This window comes from Macaca mulatta, chromosome 5, assembly GCF_049350105.2.
Source record: "Macaca mulatta isolate MMU2019108-1 chromosome 5, T2T-MMU8v2.0, whole genome shotgun sequence".
Taxonomy (NCBI): domain Eukaryota; kingdom Metazoa; phylum Chordata; class Mammalia; order Primates; family Cercopithecidae; genus Macaca; species Macaca mulatta.
This window is the reverse complement of record NC_133410.1, coordinates 125,551,163-125,577,349: the sequence shown is the minus strand read 5'-3', so window position 1 is coordinate 125,577,349 and position 26,187 is coordinate 125,551,163.

Genomic DNA, 26,187 nt, shown 5'->3' with positions numbered 1-26,187 from the left:
CAGTAGGATTATTACTGGCTCATCTTTGTACATATGGTAGAATTTGGCTGTGATTGCATCTGCTCCAGGGCTTTTTTGGTTGTTAGGCTGTTTATTACTGATTCAGTTTTGGAGTTCATTATTGGTTTGTTTGGGGATTCACATTTCTTCCTGGTTCCATCTTGGGAAGGTATATGTATCCAGGAATTTGTAAATCTTTTCTAGATTTTCTAGTTTGTATGCATAGAGGTGTTCATAATTGTCTCTGATCATTATTGGTATTTCTGTGGGGTCAGTTGTATTGTCTTCTTTGTTGTTTCTGATTGTGTTTATTTGGGTCTTTTTTTTTTTCTTCTTTATTAGCCTAGCTAGCGGTCTATCTATCCTGTATTCTTTTTTTCCCAAAAAATCAGCTCCTGGATTTGTTGATCTTCTGAATGTTTTTTTGTGTATCTCCTTCAGTTCAGTTCTGATTTTGGTTATTTCTTACGTTGTGCTAGCTCTGGGGTTGGTTTGATCTTGCTACCTTAGTTCTTTTAGTTGTGATGTTAGGTTGTTAAACAGATCTTTTTAACTTTTTCATGTGGGTGTGTAGTGCTAAAACTTCCCTCTTAATACTGCCTTAGCTATGACCCAAAGATTCTGGTAGGTTTTATCTTTGTTTTCAATAATTTCAGTCTTCTTGATTTATGCCTTAATTTCATTATCTCATGTCCCACTGTGTGGTCAATTTTAGAATGTATGCCATATGCAGATAAGAAGGATGTATATGCTGCAGTTTTGGGTGAACAGTTCTGTAGATGTCTATCAGATCCATTTGGTCCAGTATTGAATTCAAGTCCTGGATATCTTTGTTAATTTTCTTCCTTGAGGATCTGGCTAGTAATGTTAATGGGGTGTTAAAGTTTCCCACTATTATCGTGTGGGAGTCTAAGTCTCTTTAAGGTCTCTAGGAACCTGCTTCATAAATCTGAGTGCTCCTGTGTTGGGTGCATATATATTTAGGATATTTAGGTTTTCTTGCTGAATCAAACCCTTTACCAGTATGTAATGCCCTTCTGTGTCTTTTTTGATCTTTTTTGGTTTAATGTCTTTTGTGTGAAATTAGGATTGCAACCTGTGTTTTTTTTCAGTTTTCCATTTGCTTGGTAGTGTTTTCTTCATCCCTTTGTTTTGAGCCTATGAATGTCATTGCATGGGAGATGGGTCTCTTGAAGACAGCATATCATTGGGCCTTGCTTCTTTATCTAGCTTGTCACTCTGTGCCTTTTAATTGGGGGCATTTAGCCTATTTACATTCAAGTTGAGTGTCGATATGTGTGGATTTTATCCTGTCATTATGTTGTTAGCTGTTTATTGTAGTGACTAATTTGTGTGGTTGCTTTATAGTCTCACTGGTCTGAGTATTTAATTGTGTTTTTGTGGTGGCTGGTAATGGTCTTTCCTTTCCATTTTTAGTGCTTCTTTCAGGAGCTCTTGTTAAGTAGGTCTGGTGGTAACAGATTCCATCAGCATTTGCTTGACTGAAAAGAATTTTATTTCTCCTTTGCTTATGAAGCTTACTTTGGCCAGATATAGAACTTTTAAGTGGAATTGCTTGTTTTTAAAAATGTTGAATGTTAATTTCTTCTGGTTTGTATGGTTTCTGCTAAGAAGTCCACTGTTAGTCTAATGGACTTCCCTTTGTAGATGATCAGTCCTTTCTCTAGTTGCTTTAACATTTTTCTTTCATTTTGTCCTTGGAGAATCTGATGATTTTGTGTCTTGGGTATGAACTTGTGGATTATTTTGTGGGGGTTCTCAACATTTCCTGAATTTGAACGTTGGCCTCTCCAGCTAGGTTGGGAAATTTCTCATGGATGATATCTTGAAATATGTTTTGCAACTTGCTTTCATTCTCTCCATCTCTTTCAGGGACACCAATGAGCCATAGATTTTGTATTTTTATATAATCCTATATTTCTTGGAGGTTTCATTTGTCCTTTTTTTTTTTTTTTTTTTTTGACTGTCTTGTTTCGGAAAACCAGTCTTCACGCTCTGAAATTATTTCCTCAACTTGTTCTATTCTGCTGTTAATACTTGTGATTGCATTATGAAATTCTTGTAGAGTGTTTTTCAGTTCTATCAGGTCAGTTACATTCTTTTCTATATTGCCTATATTGTCTGACAGCTTCTATATCATTTTATTGTAATTCTTAGCTTTCTTTGGATTGGGTTTCAACATTCTCTTGAATCATGATGATGTTTCCTATTCATATTCTGAATTATATTTCTGTCATTTCAGCCATCTCAGTCCAGTTCATCTCATCTCTCCTTGCTGGATAACTAGCACAGTAATTTGGAGGAAAGAAGACACTTTGGCTTTTTGAGTTGTCATAGTTCTTGTGCTTGTCATTTTTTGTCTTTGTGAGCTGTTGTTCCTTCAGTCTTTGAACTTGCTGTCCTTTGGATTTTTTTTTTAATCCTATTTGATTATGTTAGGGGTTTGATTGAGGTATAAGGAGGGTTCAAGCAACTGGCTTCATTACTGAATGATTTTAGGGGGTCAGCATTCAGCTTAGGACTCCTGGACTGTGTGGTCTATTTCTGGTGGAGTAGTATCAGGCCTTGGCTTTGATCTCTGGCTCCTACAGATTAGGAACCTGCTATGCAGGAGAAGCCACCTTTCTCCCAGGCAACTGATCACAGCATTCCAATGAGTGGTGCCAGCCAAAGCACTTCCTAGGGCAGTGACAAAGGGATCCATCTTGGTTTGCCTGTGCCAGCAGCAGCAGAAGTAGCAGCAGTGTGGCAGGCTTCACATTTGTTGGCTGTGGTGGGATGCTAGCCTGTAGGCACGCATTCAGAGCAGTGGTGGTGGCAGTATGGCTTGAGGGAGGGGGACCGTGCTGACAACTGTGCATGGGTTCACACCCAAGGTGATGTTAGCATGGGGGTTCGGCACTAGTGGGAATGGGACACTGTGGCCAGTGGGGCTGGTGGAATTTGTGCCTGCTAATATTCAGAGGGAAACAGTGGGTGTGAGGCTGGGGGTAGAGTGCACTCTTGCTGGCAGCAGTGGCTGGGAAGGGAAGGATAGGTCTGCCCATGCAAATGCACTGACAGAGCAGTGTAGGGGGGTGACTGTGGGTGAGTGCCTGCAGACAAAGTGGCATGGGGGAGACTCTGGGTAGGGGGAGGGCATGAACAAGCTGGTGCGTGTCTGTGTGGTGCTCTGCTGGAGCACTCTGCTGGTCAGACATGGTCCAGCAGTGCAGGAGCTATGGTGCAGACTCCCAGGAGGTACCTGGCAGCTGCACTGCTGACAGGCACAACCAGGCTGGGGCTCAGGAGAGGCCAACAGACCAAGAAGTGCTCAGGTTGGACTGGCCCCATGTCATGGGCAAGACTGCCATGCAAAGTTCATGTTCAACAGTTCCCTAGAACTAAAGTCTTTTCTGGGAGCAAGTTGAGCCTAGGTGATGGACATCCCTGGCCACGCTCCACTATAGACACTCCTGTGCCAAACCTTCTGGATTCTGCCCAGGCTGTTCTGCCTCTACCTCTTCTCTAAGAAGGTTTCCTTACCAACTCAAGTGTCTGTGGTAGTCGAGACGTCTCTTCCTGCCAGGAATCCAAAGGCCTGTGACAACAGGTTGCTTTGCCTGTTCAATTGACCACTTCCGCAGTAGTAGTTGGGTGCCAGGAACAAATCCCAGTGTATGGTAGCCCCATGTCGGGTTGCCAACTGTCTCCCTCTTTAGCCCAGCCTCTGTATCTTTCCTCTGTGTGCTTTCAGTGCCTTGCCTCTGAAGATCTGCTAGAAGTGTGCCAGTCTGCACAAAGTCTCTGTCCCTCAGTGTGAGATGTGCCACTTGCCTGTGGCTAGTCAGCAGTCTTGGAGAAAAAGGAGCTTTGTTTTTTAAATTTAGTTTTGCCGTTAGAAAGATGTATAGAAAATAAAATATTTAGTCATAAAAGTTGGCATTTATTTATATTTTCAAGACTATCATTTCACATGTAAAATTTAAGATTAATACAAAGTAATTTTACATCAATTACTTGAGTTAATAATGAATAACTTCAGCAAACTGAAAAAGTTTAAAGTAACAATACATTTTTGTTATGTTTGTCTCTGGATCCAGTTGTATTACTCCTACGATCTCAGTGCCATTTTAACAGTCTACAAACACTATAACTAGGAATAAACTAGAATTAGTAAAGCTTTTATATAAATGATGCATGGATAATATGGAGGGTTGCAAGCTAGTGGATTTTTCACAGTCTTCTATTTTGAAAGTAAGTTATAAATGAATATGAGCAGACTGGGGTGAGGTATGATACCAAATATTTGATTATCGAATATCATGATGCGATATACATTTTTCTATAAAACTTTAAGACATAAAATTGCAAGTGAGAATTAAAGCAAAAATTTATATACTCTACTCGTATACATTTTCCACAATGTAAAAGAAGAGAGATATGCAAATTTATACTTAAATTACATATAATAAGAACCAATTTTATTGAGGTCTATAAAACACTCCTAAAAAGTGTTACCTGAGAATAGGGCTTTTTTTTTTTTTTTTTTTTTTTTTTTTTTTTTTTTGCTAGACCAGTAAAGTTACTTGGGACTCTTGCTTAGAAGGTCCCATTAATATCCATTATATACAGTCATGCTGCTGCTTCTGTTTAGCATTTTTTGTTTCTTAGAGGTAATCCCTCTGTAATACTTTAAATATCCAACTTTTATACATTTAAAAAACTGAAAAGAACAGTTCAAATCAATAAAACAATGTTATTCTCAATTTCAAACAATGGGACTAGTTGGCATGTTACCCTTGCTATAATAAAACATATAAACTACACACACTAAAGAAAATATTAATAGCAATAAATATAACCAGAGGCCTCAAATGTAGTTGCTATTAAAGTTTTCAGGTAGTGACATACATAATGTTTAACTAGAGTTAACTCTACGTACAAATCTCTTGATTGCACTCCTCAGACCTTACCTCTCAAACCTAGCTACAAAATGCTATATAATAGCAAATAAAAAGATTACATGAATTATTAGAAGGAATATTAAACTATTTTATGAGACAGGGTCTTCCTCTGTCACCCAGGCTGGAGTTCAGTGGTGTAATCTCAGCTCACTGCAGCCTTGACCTCCCAGTAGCTCGGACCTCAGCCTTCCAAGGAGTTTAAACTACTGGTGCACACTATCACACCTGGCTAATTTTGTGTATTTTTGTAGAGATGGGGTTTTGTCATGTTGCCCAGGTTGGTCTCAAACTCCTGGGCTCAAATGATCCACCTCAGCCTCCCAAAGAGCTAGGATTGCAGGTATGAGCCACAATGCCTGGCCTAAACATGTTTTAATAGCGTGTTTGTTAGTATAACATTTAACACATTTATATTTTTCAAAAGATATAAATTCCAAGTGTCTAAACACTTTTTATAGCCCTTTCTTCTGAAAAATTTATTCCTATATTAGTCATCTCTATGTTAAAAATAAAATTCCAGTTTGAAACATTACTCATGTATATAGAGTAACACAGTTCTATGAAGTGTGAGTCAAAGGGCAACTAGTGAAAGACTAATCAAAATAAGTACAAATTCCTAGACACATACAACCTACCAGGATTAAATCAAGAAAAAAAAAACAACAACAAACAGAAAATCTGGACTGACCAATAATGAGTAACCAAATTGAAGAAATAATAGAAAGCATCCCATAAAAATAGTCCAGGACTGTTAGTTTAACTGCTGAATTCTACAGAACATTTAAGAAAAAATGAATATCATTTCTTCAAAAAGTATTCCAATAAATTGAAAATAGGAGAATCCTTCAAAACTCATTGTGTGATGCCAGTATTACCCTCATGCCAAAGCCAGACAAGGGCACAACAACAACAAAAGGAAATTATAGGCCAAAAAAAAAAAAAATTATAGGCCAAAAAGGAAAATCCCAAGCCAATATTCTCAGTGAGCATAGATGCAATGCATCTCTACTACCGAAAACAATCTACAGATTCAATGCAATCTCTATCAATTTTCCAATGTCATTCTTCACAGAAAAAGAAAAAAACAATTTTAAAATTTGTATGGAACCACAAAAGACTATGAATAGCCAAATCTTAAGCAAAAAGAACAAAGTTTAAGTCATTACACTATCTAATTTTAATCTACACTATAAGCCTGTAGTAGCAAAACAGTATAGTATTGACGTACAAACAGACAGATAGACCAATGGAACAAAACAGAGAGCCCAGAAATGAATTCACATATATAAAGGCAATATTTTCTAAGCTAACAGCCAACTCTATTTGACAAAGATGCCAAGAATACAAAATGAATACTTGAGTAAAGAGTTATGGAAAAACTTGATATCTACATGCAAAAAAAACAAAATAAAACTGGACCCTTATCACCCACCACATAAAAAGTCAACTCAAAATGTATTATAGGCTTAAATGTAAGATCTGAAATTGTGAAACTATTAGAAGAAAACACAGGGGACATGCTACATGATATAAATTGGAGCAAGGATTTTTTGGACAAGACTTCAAAAGCATGAGCAACAAAAGCAAAAATAAACAAATGGGAATATAGCAAACCAAAAAGCTTCTGTATAGCAAAAGAAACAGTTAATTAAGTGAAAAGACAGAATGGGAAAAAGTATTTGCAAGCTATAAATCTGACAAGGGGTTAATATCCAGAATTTAAAATAAACAACTCAATAGCAAAAATATAAATAACCCAATTAAGAAATGGGCAAGTAAATAGACTTTTCTTCTAAGAAGACATACAAATATCCAGTAGTATAGGAAAAAAATGCTCAACATCACTAATCATCAGAGAAATGCAAATTGAAACCACAATGAGTTATCACCTCACTCTTGATAGGATGGCTTTTATCAAAAAGACAAAACATAACACATGCTGCTGAGGATATGCAGAAGGGTGAACTCTTATATACTATTGGTGGGAATGTAAATTAGTATATCCATTATAAACACAGAATGGAGGTTCCCAGAAAAACTAAAAATAAATACCTGTACACATTATGAAATAATCAAATAGTGGTTAAAAAAAAAAAAAAAAAGACTACATGATCCAGCAATTTCTCACCACTGGATATATAGCCAAAGGAAATGAAATGACTATATTAAAAAGACAACTGCAATAGCCAGGATATGGAATCAACCTAAGTGCCCATCAAGGGATGAATGGATAAAGAAAATGCTATATACATGGGGAAGACAATGGAATGCTATTCAGTCATACAAAGGATGAAATCTTATCACTTGTGACAAAATGGGTAAGTCTGGAGGATATTATGTTAAGTGAAATAAGCCAGACACATAAAGACAAATACTGCATAATCTCACTTATATATGGAATCTGAGATCTCATACAAGTGTCAAATAAAATACTGAAGTGATTACCAGAGAAGAATAGTGGGGAGAGGAACATGGGAGATGTTAGTCAATAGGTACGATGTTATATTATATAGGAAGAGTAAGTTCTGGTACTCTATTTCACAATAGCATGACTATTGCTAACAACAATGCATTTTACATTTCAAATAGCCAGCTAAGAGGATTTGACATATTCTCACTGCAAAGAAATAATAAATGTTTAAAGCGATGGATATGCTGATTATCGTGATTTGATCATTACCTAGTGTGTACAGATACCAAACCATCATATTGTACCTCTTAAATATGTACAATTATTATGCATCAATTTAAAAAGTGAGTGTTATCTGAAAAAATATTGGATTTATTTTATGTTGGAATGAAGTATAGTGCAGTTTATTATGTAATCTAGCATTTTTTACGTATTTATACTGCTCGAAGAACTGAAGTCTGCAATTGAAATACATCATATGATCTCTTCCAATAATCCTATAAGTTTAGTACTATTCACTCAACATTCTGCATTTCAGGGAGCTTAAGTAACTTGAGCAAGGTAACTTTCACACATTGTTATAGCTCCCAAGTGACAAAGCCAGGCTACAAATTCAAGTATATTGGCAATTGTACGTTTAAGCATTATTGTTTAAAATATATGATGAGTGCCTCATAGACATAATATGTCTTATAAATAAATACTTTATATTTGGCCGATAATTTGATGGAACAGAAGAGGTTTATTAAAGAACTTGACAGAGGTGGGGCAAAGATTATGGGACTTATTCACACAAACACACACCAAAAAAGACCAGAGGAAATAAAATAAGCATCATATCAGGGAAGAGTGAAAGGTCATGGTTTGTTCAGTGAATCTCTTGTGTGAATAGAATAAAGTCTTCCGTAAGGGTTAGAATGAAGCTCAAGAAGTAGACAGGGAAATAACTGTGAAGGGATTTGAACTTCCTAATGCAACTGGCAAATATTAAACCTTTGGAAGCAGAGAGATGATGTGTTGAAATTACTCTGTATAGAAATAACTAAAAAGAATGGTGAAAAGAGAGAGATTAGACCTCTCAGAAAATTCCTGAGAGAACATGAAAATAATTAAGCAATATTTTGCTAACTCACATTTTGAGCAGTAGTCTATTATTGAATATATCTTTTCCTTTGGTAAATAGATATCCTGAATTTTCTTAGTATCTTCATGTTATATGATATTTGTTCAATATTATTGGTAAAATAATTTGATTAATATTAATTTTTTCACAGATGAAGGCAATTATTTTTATTATTTCATGATTATTAGTGGTATCTACATAAATACACACTATGATAATTAGATATTCAAATAATGTAAATACACCAAATACATATGTTATATGTGATCTTAAAATTGTTTCTAATGAACATTATACAGACTATATTTGATAGGGATGATAATGTTTATCATTTTTTTGTATTTTTGCAGATTGGGATATGTTTGCAATATTTTAATATTTTTGTGATTGCTTGCTAAAAAATGTTCTCTAATAACTCAGAATGAAAATGATACTCGGAATTTTATTCAAGGTACACTAACATTTGTTTTGCCATTTGTATTTTTTTAATTTACTTTTTAAATATTTTATACATGTACAAAACTTATGACAGTGAAATCAAATTATAGCAGTTATTCCTTATGTTTTTGCAGAGTCATTTTAATAACAAATTTATTTAATAAGCAAACAAAACATTATTTGGGCAAAATAAATTTTGTTTTATACCTCAAAATACTAAAAGCCATCTGTGACAAACTCACAGCCACTATCATACTGAATGGGCAAAAGCTGGAACAGTTCCCCTTAAAACTAGAAGACAAGGATGCCCACTCTACCACTCCTATTTAACATAGTACTGGAAGTCCTAGCCAGAGCAGTCAGGCAAAAGAAAGAAAGAAAAGTCATCCCTGGGAAAAGAAGAAGCCAAACTATCTCTCTTCACTGATGATATGATTCTATACCTCAGAAAACCCTAATGACTCTACCATAAGGTTCCGTAAAGTTTCAAGATACAAAATCAATATACAATAATCAGTAGCATTTCTATACACCAAAAACATTCAAGCTGGCAGCCAAATCAAGAATGCAATCAAATTTACAATAGCTACACAAAAAATAAAATATCTAAGAACACATGTAACCAAGGAGGTGAAATATCTTTACAAAGTTAACTACAAAAGACTGCTGAAAGAAGTAATACATGGGACAAACATGGAAAGACATTCTGTGCTCATGGATTAAAATAATCAATGTCATTAAAATGGCCATACTTCCCAAAGCAGTCTACAGCTTTAATGCTACTTCTATCCAACTACCAATGTCATTCTTCAAAGAATTAGTAAAAACAGTTCTATAATTCACATGAAGCCAAAAAAGATCCCAAATAGCCAAAGCAATCCTAAGAATAAAGAACAAAGCTGGAGGCATCTTGTTCCTCAACTTCAAACTATGTATAAGGATATAATAACCAAAACAGCATGGTACTGGTGCAGAAACATACACATAGACCAATGGAACAGATTACAGAACATGGAAATAGTCACACACCTACAGCATCTGATCTTTAATGAAGTCAACAAAAATAACCAACAGGGGAAGGACTCCCAATACAATAAATGATGCTGGGATAACTGGCTAGTCATGTGCAGCAAATTGAAACTGGACCCCTATCTTTCACCATATACAAAAATCAACTCAAGATAGATTAAAGATTTAAATTTGAGACTTCAAATTACAAGAATCCTAGAAGAAATCCTAGGAAACACCATTCTGGATATTGGCCTTGGGAAATAATTTGTGACTAAATCTTCAAAAGTAATTGCAACAAAAACAAAAATTGACATTTGGGACCTAATTAATCTAAATAATTTCTGCACAGCAAAAGAAACTATAAGCACAGTAAACAGATAAACTACAGAATGAGAAAACATATTCACAAACTAGGCATCTGACAAAGGTCTAATATTTAGAATCTATAAGAAACAATTCAACAGGCACAAAACAAATCACCCCATTACAAAGTGGGCAAAGACACGAACAACCACTTCTCAAAGAAGACATGTAAGTGGCCAATGAACATATGAAAAATTTCTCAGCATCACTATTTATCAGAGAAATACTAATCAAAACTACAATAATAGACAATCTGGCAACAGAATGACTGTATTTTCAGGTAAATATCTATTATTTAATATGACTTTGCATGTTTTTCAACAATTTAGTTATGTGGGATATATAGTTTTTATCAGCTTCTAATTTTTTTCAACTTTCATTTTAGAAACAGGGGAAATGTACAGATATATTACATGAGAATACTGGATGATACTGAAGTTTGGGACACAAAGCCTATCATCCAGGAAGTGAGCATAGTACCCTATATGTAGTTTTTAAACCCATCTCTCCCCAGTCCATCCCCTAGTAGCCCACATTATCTATTTTTGTCATATTTATGTCCATGTGTGCTCAATGTTTAGCTCTGACTTATAAATGAGAACATGTGGTATTTACTTTTCTGTTCCTGAGTTAATTTGCTTAGGGTTATGGCCTCCAGCTCCAAACACGTTGCACAAAGGCCATTATTTCATTCTTTTTTATATCTGCATAGTATTCTAGAATCTATATGTACCACATTTTCCTTATTTAATATACCATTGATGGGCACCTGGGTTGATCCTGTATCTTTGCTATTGTGAACTAATGCAATAGTAAACTTAAGGATCCATGTGTCTTTTTGGTAGAATGATCTATTTTCTTTTGTGTATGTATTAGGGTTCTTTAATGGAGCAGAAATAATATGATATATGTATATCATATATATCATATAATATGATATGTCATATTATATGATATGTTTGAAAGCAGAAGCATCTGGTATGGGAGAAAGATGTAGGCTGTGAGGCGAAACCAGTCTAGCCTTTTCATGGTTTTCTACCTGCTTTATAACCTGGCTGTGCTGGCAGTTGATTAGATGGTGCCCACTCAGTCTAAGAATGGGTCTGCCTTTCCCATACTGATTCAAATGCCAGTCTCCTCTGGAAACACCCCCACAGACACACCCAGGATGAATACTTTGATTCCTTCAATCCAATCAACTTGACAATCAGTATTAACTATCACAAGTCCACCCTTTGTCAGCTTGAACTCATACATATCTCCTGAGATCATTTCTCTTTCGCCAGTGCACAGGTACGCTGGTACAAGGCTGGAGTTCTCCAAGGGGGAGGATGGGAGAAAGATTAACAGCATAAAGTGTTAGCAGTGTAGTGGGGTCTTTTCTCAAGGGGACCTGGCCTCGTCCTCTTTGTGGGTCTGTAAACTGGCTCAAGTCAAGAAATTGATTGAGGGGCCATGATTCTCTGTTTTTATATTCAAATTAATCTTCGCCCATTCAATCTGAAAATTTTCTGCTTATATAAATTTAGTAGGAATGCAGTAGGCTTCCTATCAGTTTTACTTCTAGGAACACCATGATTAATCAGCTAATGGCCAGAGTTCTGCACAAGTCAGACTATTCTGATTGCTGCTTTGCCTCTGCTGTCCATTATGGTAGCTACACCCACCTTGCCTTTGACGTTTGAGTGCTGCCACTTGGCCCCTGCCATCTTGGCATCCAATTATTCTCATTGTACTTAAATTTTGTAGTTGAGTGACCATGGTTCCCACTGTTAGATACGACATACAGAAAAGAGCAATTACAGGGCTGTTCACAGATGGAGGTGCTGCCCTCACAAATCTATTTTGCAAAGCATTGGTCAAGGGTATATCTTCTGGACCCTCCCAGCTGAGATGAGTAGGTCTGAAGTGACTAATCCACTCCACCATCCCAATCTCTCTAAGCCTTTGGATCCCTTATTCTACATTAAATCCAGGGAGATCAGGCATTTCCAGCTCACACACAGGGCCATCTTTTAATCCATATTTCAACTAACTAAGCAAATAAACTATTAGAACCTTTTTTAACTCCCTGAGCTGCAACATTAAATGTAGAATCCCTACTTAGTGGGCCAAAGTGAATAAATTCAATCTGATCCAACTGTCTGTTCATTCCATAATTATCCCACACCTTAATATCCATTCCCATGCCTGGTCTTCAGATTTCTGCTTATATAAATTAGAAAACTCAAGCAGTTCTTTTCAAGTGTAGTGCACTTCCTTTTGGGTCACACTCTGAACTTCACCTCTATGGGCCTTCCAGGACTTTAGTTATAGGCCTAGAGGCAAACAAGGGTGTTGGGGTGGATCCTGAGAAGAATCAACATCATCCTGCCTGGCAACTGCCTCAGGGGAGGCCATCACTCTTGCCTCAGGCAGTGCAGGGTTTATCTCCTCAGACTAAGGTGGAAAGCCTGATGGCAGCATGGGTCTGGGATGGAATGTTGCCATTACTGGGAATGGGAAAGGTGTTTCTTCTTAAAAATGGTTCATCAGAGTTTACAAGCTCAGTGTCCCCAGCATCATCAGAGTCCTCCAACACATCCCCGTTCTAAGTTGCAGGATCCCATTCTTTTCCAATCAATGCCCTCATTTTAACGGTAGGCACCTGGTGAGGCTGTGCATGCACCTTTCATTGCAGGCCAGCCACTAGCATGATAATAGCCTATGTCTGTTTTTCCACAATTTCAGCTTTCTCTACAGGAGATAAGACTCACACTCAGGGCTATCTTAGCAGATTTGAGGCTCAGTATTTGCTTCTGAAGCCGAGAGTTAGAAACCCTGAGTTCATTATTTTCTTTCATCACTTTGTCCAGCAAACTTAGGAGCAACAAACCAAATTCATTATATTCTTTGGCTCTCCACATATCATCAAAGGGAGTATGTATAAAGTCACTAAACTCCTTGCCTCTCACAAGCAGTGAATCAGGAGTGTCAAATGCATTTATTTTTCATAACTCTCTAAGCAGTTCATGTCAAAGACTATCAGTATTCTCCATAGTATTATAAGTAGAGTCCTTAACATGTTTGAGTCCATTCATATTCAGCAGTCAACTCCAGAAACTCCCAAACCAATTAAATAATTCCATCCTTAATATTCTGTTCCTCTGGAACCACTCCTGGTACCAAAATCTGTATTAGTCATAGTTCCCTACAGGGAGAGAACTAATAAAATTAAGAGATGTAACACATATATACAACACACACACACACATATACACACACACATATATATGTATAGGGGAGTTTATTAAGTAGTATTAACACACATGATCACAAGATATGACAATAGGCCATCTGCAAGCTGAGGAGCAAGGAAGCCAGTCCAGCTCCCAAAGCTGAAGAATCTGTAGTCCGATGTTCGAGGGCAGGAAGCACCCAGCACCAGAGAAAGATATAGGTTGGGAGGCTAAGCCAGTCTAGCTTTTCCACGTTTTTCTGTCTGTTTCATATCTGGCTGTGCTAGCAGCTGATTGGATGGTGCCCATCCAGACTAAGAATGGGTCTGCCTTTCCCAGACCACTGACTCAAACGTTAATTTCATTTGGCAACACCCTAACAGACACACTCGGGATCATTTTGCATCCTTCAATCCAATCAAGTTGATACTCAGTGTTAACCATCACAGGGTTTATACCCAGTTACACCCAGTTGTGGGATTACTGGGTCAAATGGTAGCTCTGTTTTAAGTTCTTTGAAAAATCTCCAAAATATTTTCCACAGTGACTGAACTAATTTACATTCCCACCAGTTGGGGATAAGCTGTATAAGCTTTTCTTTTGTATGTTCCTCTATCCCTTGATCTTTTTACAAGTTACTCCAAACAAAAGGCTTGAGCTGTTAACAATGTCTCAGTGTCTTCTCAGGAAAAGAAAAATAACATATTGTTCTTTTGATAAACCAAAATATTTAGATCAGGTAGCATTGCCTTTTAATATGATAGCATGTGGTGCATAGTGTCATAATGAGATAAGGTATTTAAAGTAGTTAACTTTTTTTTTGCAGGAAATGGGAATGTAATATTGGCTGTGATGCTTAATTTTAGGTGTCAGCTTTATTGGATTTAGGGATGCCTAGATGGCTAGCAAAGCATTGTTCCTGGGTGTTCCTGTGAGGGTGTTTCCTAAGGAGATTGATATGCGAGTCAGTGGACTTTGAGATAAAACCCTATCCAAATGTGCATGGCCACCATCCAACTGGCTGGGGGCTCAACTGGGACAAAACAGGTTGAAGAATGAGGATTTACTCTCTTTCTCTCTGCTCATCAGACTCTAGGTTAGTTGGTTTTTGGACACTGGAAATTGCACAGTTACAATTGGAGTCACCATTTGGTTAAGCTTATGATAATCCACTGTCATTCTCCAATATCCATCTGCCTTCTGCATAGGTTAAATAAGAGAGTTAAAGGGTATGTGGGGAATTATCAGTCCTGCATCTTTCATGTCGTTGGTGGTGGTATTAATCTCTGAAATCCTTCCATAGATGCAATATTGTTTGTGATATACTATTTTCCTGTGTAGAGGAAGCTCAAATAGCTTCCATTTGGCCTTCCCCACCACAATAGTGTCCACTCCACAGGTTAGGGGGACCTGTGATGGAACTGTGCCAGCTGCAAAGTATGTCTATCCCCATTATGCATCTGGAACTGGGGAAATGATCACAGGATACATTCAGGACACCATTGGACCTATTGTAAATCAAAACTGAACTAAACTCCATGAATCACCTGACCTCTGTAAGCTTCTATTCAAACTGTATTGGGGGAACCACCCCCAATATTTCAATGTGGATTCTTTCTATTTTCCATAAGTGTCGGCCAGCTGAGAAATAAAGAGAGACAGTATAAAGAGAGGACTTGTACAGCTGAGCCACTGGGAGTGACATCACATATTGGTAGGACTGTGATGCCTGCCTGAGTCTCAGACCAGCAAGTTTTTCTTAAGGATTTCAAAAAGGGAGGGAGTGTAAGAACAGGGAGTAGGTACAAAGATCACACGCTTCAAAGGGCAAAAAGCAGAACTACTAATAAGGGTCTAACAAAGATCACATGCTTCTGAGGGAATAGGACAAAGGGCAGAAGCAGAACTACTGATAAGGGTCCAACAAAGATCACCAGGCAAAGGGCAAAAGCAGAACTACCAATAAGGGTCTATGTTCAGTGGTGCACTTATTGTCTTGGTAAACTTCTTAAATAACAGAAAACAGGGTTTGAGAGCAGAGGACTGGTCTGACCACAAATTTACCAGGGTGCAGTTTTTCCCTACCCTAGTAAACCTGAGGGTACTGCAGGAGACCAGGGCATATCTCAGTCCTTATCTCAACCGCATAGGACAGGAACTCCCACAGTGGCCACTTATAGACCTCCCGCCAGGAATGTGTTTCTTTCCCAGGGTATTAATATTAATATCCCTTGCTAGGAAAATAATTTAGTGATATCTCTCCTACTTGCATGTCCTTTTACAGACTCTCTGCAGAAAGAAAAAAATGTCTCTTTTTGCCCGACCCCGCAGGCAGTCAGACCTTATGGTTGTCTTCTCTTGTTCCCTAAAAATTGCTGTTATTCTGTTCTTTTTCAGGGTGCACTGATTTCATATTGTTCAAACACACATGTTTTACAATCAATTTGTACAGTTAACACAATTATCACAGTGGTCCTGAGGTGATGTACATCCTCAACTTAGGAAGATAACAGGATTAAGAGATTAAAGTAAGACAGTCATAAGAAATTATAAAAGTATTATTTGGGAACTGATAAATGTCCATGAAATCTTCACAATGTATGTTCCTCTGCCGTGGCTCCAGCCAGTCCCTCCATTCGGGGTCCCTGACTTCCTGCAACAAAACTGAACAGCCACAATGACAGTTTAGGTCTCCTTGAATCAATGGCAGTTCACAGTCAATGTCCACTAGTCTCTGAAAAGTCTGATTATTTCCCCTTCTCAAATACACAAATACCTTCAGGGAAGGATGGGAGAAAGATTAACAGTATAAATTATCTGTAGTGTATCAGGGTCTTTCCTCAAGGAGACCTGACCTACATTTCATTCAAGGGGTTCTGGGTTTGTAAATTGACTTAAGTCTGGACATTGATTGGGGTGGCCATGATTCTGTTTTTATGAATCAAGTTAGAATTTTGTTAACAGAACCTGGAAGTTTTTTGCTTATATGGATCAAGAAAGAATGTAATAGGCTTCCCTGCTATTTCACTTCTAGGAACACAGTGATTAGCCAACACCATATATCATAACCAATTAGACTATTGTGACTTTTGCTTTACCTCTGCTGTCCATTATAGTAGCTACTCTCAACTTGCCTTTAGTGATTGAATGCCACCACTTGGCCCTTGTCATTCTAGGATTCAATTATTCTTCTTGAAGGCTTCCAATTGAGAGTCTGTGTTTTATAAGGTCTGGCATATGTAGAAGAGCAATCACAGAGCTCTTCCAGGATGCTGATGCTCCTCTCATAAATCTATTTCACAAAGTATTGTTGAAAGGTATAACTCCCAGTTTGGGTGAGCAGGTTTTATGTGACAAATTCATTCTGTCATTCCAATCTCTATAAACTTCTGAATTATTTCTTCTACATTAAACCAAGGAAGATCAGGAATCTCTAGCTAACTCAATGGTGGGCTGTCTCAACCAACCAAACAAAGAAGCTATTAGTGCCTTTTTTAACTCCTCAAGCTGTAACATTAAATTCAGGATCTCTCCTTAGTGGGCCCATAGTAATAAATTTGGCATGATCCAACTTTATGTTAGTAGTTACCATCATTATCTCACAGTCTGTTTTTTTGTTTTTTTTTGTTGTTGTTGTTGTTATTGTTGGTTGTTGTTGTTGTTGTTGTTGTTTTGAGATGGAGTCTCTCTCTGTCACCCAGGCTGGAATGCAGTGGCACGATCTCAGCTCACTGCAACCTCCACCTCTCCGGTTCAAGCAATTCTCCTGCCTCAGCCTCTGGAGTAGCTAAGATTACAGGCACCCACCACCATGCCTGGATAATTTTTGTATTTTTAGTAGAGTTGGGATTTCACCATGTTGGCCAGGCTGGTCTCAAACTTCTGTCCTCGAGTGATCCACCTACCTCAGCCTCCCAAAGTGTTGAGATTACAGGTGTGAACCACTGTGTCTGACCTATCTTACACTCTTAATATCCATTCCCACATATGTCACCCCAGATTTCTGCTCAAATTAATTAGAAAACTCAAGTAGTTGTTTTGGAGTGCAATGTACCTCCTCATGGGTCACACTTTCTACTTCACCTTTAGGAGAGTTGCAATAAATAACTTATTAAAATAAAGTTTTTATTATTTACTTGTTTTGTTTACAATGTAGTATTCCAAGACATTAACTTGCAATAATTTGGGGAAACTTTATTAGAACTTATTACATTAATTTCAAGCAGTGCCTCTCAAACAGAGACCACTATTTTGCCCCTCAGAGGACATCTGGCAATATATGGAAACATTTTTCGTGGTCACAACATCAGAAATGGGGAGACAAAAGGGGCATTACTGACATCTAGTGAGTGGAGGACAGAGGTCCTGCTAAGTGTCTCATAATGCACAGTGCAGTCCTCCTCAGTAAGAATTATCCAGACCAAATACCAATAATACTGTTTAAGGAATCCCAATTTAAAGAAATATATAATTTTCCATCTATCAACTATTAATAATTTAAATGTATTTTAGAAAAAATATTTAATGTGATATACTAACTATAGTTACTCAATTTAATAAAATAAATAATCTCTTTAAAACACAGACATAAAAATATATCATTATTCAAAAAGTGAAGAATGAGAAAAGTGGCAGAATAGAAAAAATTGTGATAGATATCAAAATTAAAACAAAGAAATGAAATGACTTCTGGAATTGTCCAAATTTTATGTTTAGACTGTGATATTAATAAGGCTCACATTTCCAAGATATTAAAGATATTACTTTTATTTCAAACACCTAGGCAATATTGCTTTTGTCACTGACCTCAATATACAATTGCTCGATTAATTGTAAAAAGATTTCTGCTTATACTTTGTAAGGAACTAAAATTTAAGTATTTTATTCTATTGTAAATTTTCTGATTATTGTAATTAATCCTAACTGACAATTGGGATGGGTAGGAGAGTAAGGAAAAACAAATTTAATTCTACTTAATAAAAGATAGCATACCACGATAAAATATCAAAAAAAATTTAAAAAGTCAATGAAAGTAAATAATTTTATAGATTCTTATTGAGTATTCATCCTCAATACAATTAAAATTATATGTCAAATTTTAAGTATATTAAATCCTAATATGTTTTAGTAACAATACTTAGATTAATTAAGAATCTTATTTCATAAAATACAATTTATAACAGATTATATTGAAGATAATTTAATTTAACATGGCAAAATATTTTGGAGACAGAAAACACTGGAAACATTAAAATGAGCTAAATACATTAAAGAATTATGTCTGTATTAAATGATTTATTCTGATTTAAAATTTTTACTTGCTTTACATGCTTGTTTTTTCATTTTAATTGTTTATGTGTATCATATACCTAGAATCAACATTAAGAAAATAATGCTATAAATCAATTGATTTTATCATCAGTGTAAGTTCTCTAGAAATAGTTTTCTATTTTTTTCATGTGCAATTGTTCTCCTGGAAAGCAAAAGGTGAAAATTAATATTCTCAAATTGCCAGATAATTATATAATGCTTAAGCTGCAATGATTTCTAGAAATAATTTAACCCTATCCCTAACTCTTGAGATTAAAATAGTGAGACACAAAAATCACTTCAATTATTCATCAATATCATTAACATTATTCACTAAACCCTCAGATAAATTTAATAATTAAATTCCAAAGTCAAATGAAGAACAGTAAAAATGTTCTGTGAATTCCTTGATTATCCTGATATCTTAACTTTAAAGATTAGAACCAAACCTTCATCAAGCTGTTACTTAAAATGATTTCTAATTGCATCAGAGTTCTACCTAACTGTATTTTTACCTAACAATCATGAGCTGGAAGGTGACGGAAGTTGAATAATTTTATCATGTCAGGTTTACTTTCTAGGTAATCTTCTTGAAAGGTTTTCTCTGGTCATTGCTAATCAGATAATCCATTATTGAAATGAGAATCTGAATAGTTTGTAAGTAATACATTTCTTTTTTTTAAATTTATTTTATTTTTTATTTTTATTTTTTATTATTATACTTTAAGTTCTAGGGTACATGTGCATAACATGCAGGTTTGTTACATATGTGTACTTGTGCCATGTTGGTGTGCTGCACCCATCAACTCATCAGCACCTATCAACTCGTCATTCACATCAGGTATAACTCCCAATGCAATCCTTTCCCCACCTCCCCATGATAGGCCCCGGTGTGTGATGTTCCCCTTCCCGAGTCCAAGTGATCTCATTGTTCAGTTTCCACGTATGAGTGAGAACATGCAGTGTTTGGATTTCTATTCTTGCTATAGTTTGCTGAGAATGATGGTTTCCAGCTGCATCCATGTCCCTACAAAGGACACAAACTCATCCTTTTTTATGGCTGCATAGTATTCCATGGTGTATATGTGCCACATTTTCTTAATCCAGTCTGTCACTGATGGACATTTGGGTTGATTCCAAGTCTTTGCTATTGTGAATAGTGCTGCAATAAACATATGTGTGCATGTGTCTTTATAGCAGCATAATTTATAATCCTTTGGGTATATACCCAGTAATGGGATGGCTGGGTCATATGGTACATCTAGTTCTAGATCCTTGAGGAATCGCCATGCTGTTTTCCATAATGGTTGAACTAGTTTACAATCCCACCAACAGTGTAAAAGTGTTCCTATTTCTCCACATCCTCTCCAGCACCTGTTGTTTCCTGACTTTTTAATGATCGCCATTCTAACTGGTGTGAGATGGTATCTCATTGTGGTTTTGATTTGCATTTCTCTGATGACCAGTGATGATGAGCATTTTTTCATGTGTCTGTTGGCTGTATGAATGTCTTCTTTTGAGAAATGTCTGTTCATATCCTTTGCCCACTTTTGGATGGGGTTGTTTGTTTTTTTCTTGTAAATTTGTTTGAGTTCTTTGTAGGTTCTGGATATTAGCCCTTTGTCAGATGAGTAGATTGCAAAACTTTTCTCCCATTCTGTAGGTTGCCTGTTCACTCTGATGGTAGTTTCTTTTGCTGTGCAGAAGCTCTTTAGTTTAATGAGATCCCATTTGTCAATTTTGGCTTTTGCTGCCGTTGCTTTTGGTGTTTTAGACATGAAGTCTTTGCCCATGCCTATGTCCTGAATGGTACTACCTAGGTTTTCCTCTAGGATTTTTATGGTATTAGGTCTAACATTTAAGTCTCTAATCCATCTTGAATTAATTTTCGTATAAGGAGTAAGGAAAGGATCCAGTTTCAGCTTTCTACTTATGGCTAGCCAATTTTCCCAGCACCATTTATTAAATAGGGAATCCTTTCCCCATTTCTTGTTTTTCTCAGGTTTGTCAAAGATCAGATGGCTGTAGATGTGTGGTATTATTTCTGAGGACTCTGTTCTGTTCCATTGGTCTATATCTCTGTTTTGGTACCAGTACCATGCTGTTTTGGTTACTGTAGCCTTGTAGTATAGTTTGAAGTCAGGTAGTGTGATGCCTCCAGCTTTGTTCTTTTGACTTAGGATTGTGTTGGAGATGCGGGCTCTTTTTTGGTTCCATATGAACTTTAAAGCAGTTTTTCCCAATTCTGTGAAGAAACTCATTGGTAGCTTGATGGGGATGGCATTGAATCTATAAATTACCTTGGGCAGTATGGCCATTTTCACGATATTGATTCTTCCTATCCATGAGCATGGTATGTTCTTCCATTTGTTTGTGTCCTTTTTTATTTCACTGAGCAGTGGTTTTTAGTTCTCCTTGAAGAGATCCTTTACATCCCTGTAAGTAGGATTCCTAGGTATTTTATTCTGTTTGAAGCAATTGTGCATGGAAGTTCATTCATGATTTGGCTCTCTGTTTGTCTGTTACTGGTATATAAGAATGCTTGTGATTTTTGCACATTAATTTTGTATCCTGAGACTTTGCTGAAGTTTCTTATCAGCTTAGGGAGATTTTGGGCTGAGATGATGGGGTTTTCTAAATATACAATCATGTCATCTGCAAACAGGGAAAATTTGACTTCTTCTTTTCGTAACTGAATACTCTTTATTTCTTTCTCTTGCCTGATTGCCCTAGCCAGAACTTCCAACACTATGTTGAATAGGAGCGGTGAGAGAAAGCATCCCTGTCTTGTGCCAGTTTTCAAAGGGAATGCTTCCAGTTTTTGCCCATTCAGTGTGATATTGGCTGTGGGTTTGTCATAAATAGCTCTTATTATTTTGAGATACGTTCCATCAATACTGAATTTATTTAGAGTTTTTAGCATGAAGGGCTGTTGAATTTTGTCAAAGGCCTTTTCTGCATCTATTGAGATAATCATGTGGTTTTTGTCTTTGGTTCTGTTTATATGCTGGATTACCTTAGACTCCCATACAATAATAATGGGAGACTTCAAGACCCTACTGTCAACATTAGACAGATCAACGCGACAGAAAGTTAGCAAGGATATCCAGGAATTGAACTCAACTCTGCACCAAGCGGACCTAATAGACATCTACAGAACTCTCCACCCCAAATCAACAGAGTTTACATTCTTCTCAGCACCACATTGCACTTATTCCAAAATTGACCACATAATTGGAAGTAAAGCACTCCTCAGCAAATGTACAAGAACAGAAATTATAACAAACTGTCTTTCAGACCACAGTGCAATCAAACTAGAACTCAGGACCAAGAAACTCAATCAAAACCGCTCAACTACATGGAAACTGAACAACCTGCTCCTGTATGACTACTGGGTACATAACGAATGAAGGCAGAAATAAAGATGTTCTTTGAAACCAATGAGAACAAAGATACAACATACCAGAATCTCTGGGACACATTTAAAGCAGTGTGTACAGGGAAATTTATAGCACTAAATGCCCACAAGAGAAAGCTGGAAAGATCTAAAATTGACACTCTAACATCACAATTAAAAGAACTAGAGAAGCAAGAGCAAACACATTCAAAAACTAGCAGAAGGCAAGAAATAACTAAGATCAGAGCAGAACTGAAGGAGATAGAGACACAAAAACCCTACAAAAGATCAATGAATCCAGGAGTTGGTTTTTTGAAAAGATCAACAAAATTGATTGAACGCTAGCAAGACTAATAAAGAAGAAAAGAGAGAAGATTCATATAGACGCAATAAAAACTGATAAAGGGGATATCACCACTGACCCCACAGAAATACAAACTACCATCAGAGAATACTATAAATACCTCTGCGCAAATAAACTAGAAAATCTAGAAGAAATGGATAATTTCCTGGACACTTACACTCTCCCAAGACTAAACTAGGAAGAAGTTGAATCCATGAATAGACCAATAGCAGGCTCTGAAACTGAGGCAATAATTAATAGCCCACCAACCAAAAAAGGTCCTGGACCAGAGGGATTCACAGCTGAGTTCTACCAGAGGTACAAGGAGAAGCTGGTACCATTCCTTCTGAAACTATTCCAATCAATAGAAAAAGAGGGAATCCTCCCTAACTCATTTTATGAGGCCAATATCATCCTGATACCACAGCCTGGCAGAGACACAACAAAAAAAGAGAATTTTAGACCAATATCCCTGATGAACATCGATGCAAAAATCCTCAATAAAATACTGGCAAACCGAATCCAGCAGCACATCAAAAAGCTTATCCACCATGATCAAGTGGGCTTCATCCCTGAGATGCAAGGCTGGTTCAACATACACAAATCAACAGTTTGTAAGTAATACATTTCAAGTTTTTTCCCATGCCCAAATCCATTAATTCATTTCATTAGAAGTAAGAGGCATTGATTTTGTAATAACAATTTACTTTAAAAGCAGTGTAGCTTTTAACCAGGGATTTTTTACTGGTCAAGGATACTAAGTTACTGTGATGGCTGGCTAATTATTCAAATAATGTAAAGGAGCAGAAAACTGGATAATTAATAATTATAACTTTAAATAACATTTTTTCTAGATTCACACTGAATATAAAACATTAAATTTTAATTATGTTTTATTAAACAGTGACAACTCTATTTGAAATATTTAATGTTCAATAGTATAATTTTAAATAATTTACAAAATTTATTTAGAAGTACATGTAATTGTACCTCTTACTATAGATGATTATTATTTTTCAAAAGAAAGTCTAATGTCACAAGCCAAAATTTTCATATATGCCTTCTGTATTTTCCCAGAAATATGTTAAACTGAACACTCTCCTTATCTAAGTGGGCTTCAGAGTTAGATTATATATCATAATATTCAAGAGTAGTCATAAAACAAACATGTCTAATTAATGATGACAACTTTACAGATTTAGGCATAATACTTCTCAGAACTTGATTGGAAGATTTTATTAGCTTGATTTTTTTATAGTTTGGTTTTTACAGCATATTCTTGGAGTATTCGTAGATACAGCTTCTAGCAATGCTACTCTGAGTTCAATAGCATACATTTAATAACTTGAAAATGCATGTCTTCTTCCGTAAATATAATAAAATAAATTTTCTTACTAAAAAACTATATAAAGTATATATACACCGTGGAATACTATGTAGCCATGAAAATACATGACATCATGTCCTTTTGAGCAACACAGAGGAAGCTGGAGGCTTTTATCCTAAGTGACCTAACTCAGAAGCAGAAAATCAAATATTGCATGTTTTCATTTGTAACTGGGATCTAAGCAAATGAACATAAAGATGGAAATAATAGTAGACCCTAGGGATTTCAAAAGAGGGGAGAGAAAAAGGAAAAGAGGGGAGTAAGGTTTGAAAGATTAGCTATTGCACACAGTGCTCAATATTTGGGTGGCAGGTATACTAGAAGCCCAATCCTTAGCATTTTGCAATATACCCATGCAACAAACACACACATGTACACCCTAAATTTGAATTTTAATTAAAAAAACACATGAAAAACAATCGTGACGAAAATATCATTGATTTCTACATCCCCCTTTTGAAAAACATCTGGCTGGTTTTTTCACCATGTACACTGTTCTACCAGGACAACGTTATGCTACCACCTAAGCATGAAGCCTGTTTGTCAGTGAAAGGTGGGATGGCACAGTTGATACACAAGCAACTTGATAGTTGCTCAGTAGCCACTGGTAAATGTCCACTTTCTTGCATACCATTTTCCAAAAATTTAAATAGTTTATTCAAAAACAGCAACTATGTTCTTTGTTTTACAAAAAACAAATGAGAAATATTCCATTTTAGCAGTCCCTCTCAATGGCTATTTGGTTGATATATTGTATTATCAAATGGTTCTTCTTATGAAGAATAGTTTGTCTACTACAAAAAAGTTTCAAGAATATTGACCAATACCTTTTGTCTTTTATTTATTAGTTATTTAATGCTTAAATGATTAAGCATAACTTTAGGTCAAATAAATATTCAATGTTGGATAATAACAGATAATGTTCTATGCCATTCAAATCAGTGTAAAATATTTTATATTCTTATACAACACGTTTTCCTTCTGCAATAGTCATAATTTTGTATTCGTTTGCATGATATTCTGTCAGTAATCTCTGCTCCTCAGTACTGTAAGTTTATAGTTGTGGAAACTTCATTTACTATTTGATCATTTATCACTTATCTGTCACCTAACATAGTAACTGGCACATGGTAAGACCATATCAAAAATATATGACTTGTATATATCTGAAAGGCTCAAATCTCTCAATTCTAATAGAAATTTCAAGAGGGCAAATTTGTTGGTGTTTCTATAAGAACTTGCAGGGGTATATAAGTCATTTATTGGTTAAAAATGACTTTTTATTTTGTTTAGGATACCAAAGCTGCATTCAGTTAAGTGAACAGGGTCATCTTTTCATCGTGCAACCTTTACTGTAAATAGATTAGATCAAGGTTGTACATTATACTGCTCTGTTTACACTTAAATTTGTTAAGAATGTAGGTCAAACCTCTCATTGTAAGAACGTGAGAGAAAAAAAAGAAAATAAAATAAGAAAAAAAAGATTGGCTTTAAGAGTCATTCACTTATCTAATTTCATTGGTTCTTCTACAAAGGAAAAATAAAGATGAATGAAAAGATTCAGTATAAAGAGATGAAACAGTGCTGAAATTAAGAATCAAATAAGCTGAAACTAAATGATAAACTATCAAAACTACTAAGATTTAATAAAGGTAGCTATACTGATAACATATAAAAGAAGGCTAAAATGCCTTTGCAACAATAAGGAAATATAAAAATTAATATACTGTTAATGATAGCAATAAAATTTTAATCTAAAAATCAATTATTTCTAACAAATATATCCAGTGCATCTTAAATGAAAAAAGTTAATAAATAACAAAATGCCTATCTAAATAAACATTCTAAGGTCTTGAATAGGATGACAAAATTCTATTAAGGCACTTCCCCACAAATTAATTTATGAGTAATTTCAATCTATAAATATTTGACATCAGCTTTTTAAAAAATTTCATTTATTTCTTGGCTGGGCGCGGTGGCTCACACCTGTAACCCCAGCACTTTTGGAGGCTGAGGCGGGTGGATCATGACGGCAGGAGATCGAGACCATCCTGGCTAACACGGTGAAGTGTTGCCTCTAGGTTGGACATCATGTCTGGATAGAATTTTTGAGTGAGAATATAATGCTTCTAAGGGATCATTCATTAAAACAAAACAACACTTTAAAAAAAAAAGGATAAAAATACTGAAACATGACGTTGTAAAGAAAAAGTCAAAGTC